The sequence below is a fragment of the Colobus angolensis genome, unplaced genomic scaffold, assembly GCF_000951035.1.
Source record: "Colobus angolensis palliatus isolate OR3802 unplaced genomic scaffold, Cang.pa_1.0 Scaffold51, whole genome shotgun sequence".
NCBI lineage: Eukaryota > Metazoa > Chordata > Mammalia > Primates > Cercopithecidae > Colobus > Colobus angolensis.
Genome location: NW_012118599.1, coordinates 13615261 through 13616366, shown reverse-complemented (window position 1 = coordinate 13616366; position 1106 = coordinate 13615261).

Below are 1106 nucleotides of genomic sequence, written 5' to 3'. Positions count from 1 at the left end.
GCCTCCGGGGTTCCCCGCTCCTCCACTCAGGGAGCGGCCGCAGGAACCAAGAAAAGTGGGGAGGAGCACAGACGCCCGTGCGAGGCTGGGCGAGGGGAGGGGAAGCGAAGCGCGCGCCCTGAGCGCTACACGCCCCGCCTCCGAATCCTCAAGATGGCGGCCGCTGAGCCACCCACTTCCCCTCCCCCGACGGCCACGTGACCCCTAGGGCCTCCGCGCGGGGTGCGCGGGAGGAAGGGAGGGCTTCCCTGGAGAGGAGCCTGGTTTTCCGGGATGGTCCAGGCCTCGGGACTTAGGGGTTTGGAGACTGTGCGGAGGTCTTCGCTCTTTCCTGTTGCCCCTCAGGCCTCTTAATTTAGGGATGGACACGAAATGGTTGAAAACCATTCGTGAGAATATAAGCGGCCCTGAAAACGTTAGCTGTATCAGAGGTTACGGACCGGGCAGGAGCGCCCACCGAAGTCCTGGCCTCCCTGCGGAAGCAGCACGACCCACATTAGTTTACTTTCCAGTTTGCCTAATTTCTGGAGGTTGAAATTGAGGATGGGAAAGTACAAGTGGAGGTGGTGGACGAGAATCAAACCCAAAATAGACTTTGTCAGGCCTCTGAGCCTAAGCTAAGCCATCATATCCCCTGTGAGCTGCACGTATACATCCAGATGGCCTGAGGCAACTGAAGATCCACAAAAGAAGTGAAAATAGCCTTAACTGATGACATTCCACTATTATGATTTGCTCCTGCCCCACCCTGACAGGATATATTCTCCCCCTCGCCCTTAAGAAGGTGCTTTGTAATATTCTCCCCACCCCCTTAAGAAGGTACTTTGTACGCCTATCCCAAACCTGTAAGAACTAATGATAATCCCACTGCCCTTTGCTGACTCCTTTTTCGGAATCAACCCACCTGCACCCAGGTGAGTTAAACAGCCTGGCTGTTCACATAAAGCCTGTTTGGTGAACTCTTCACACACACACACACACGTGACATGAGTAAGTTTTCGAGCTATTTTCTGACTAAAGTACTTGTGGTCATGGTGGAGGTCCCTCACTACCAGGGGCCCACATCATGACAGACTGGAGGCCTGGTGGGTTTTTGTAAGAGATTC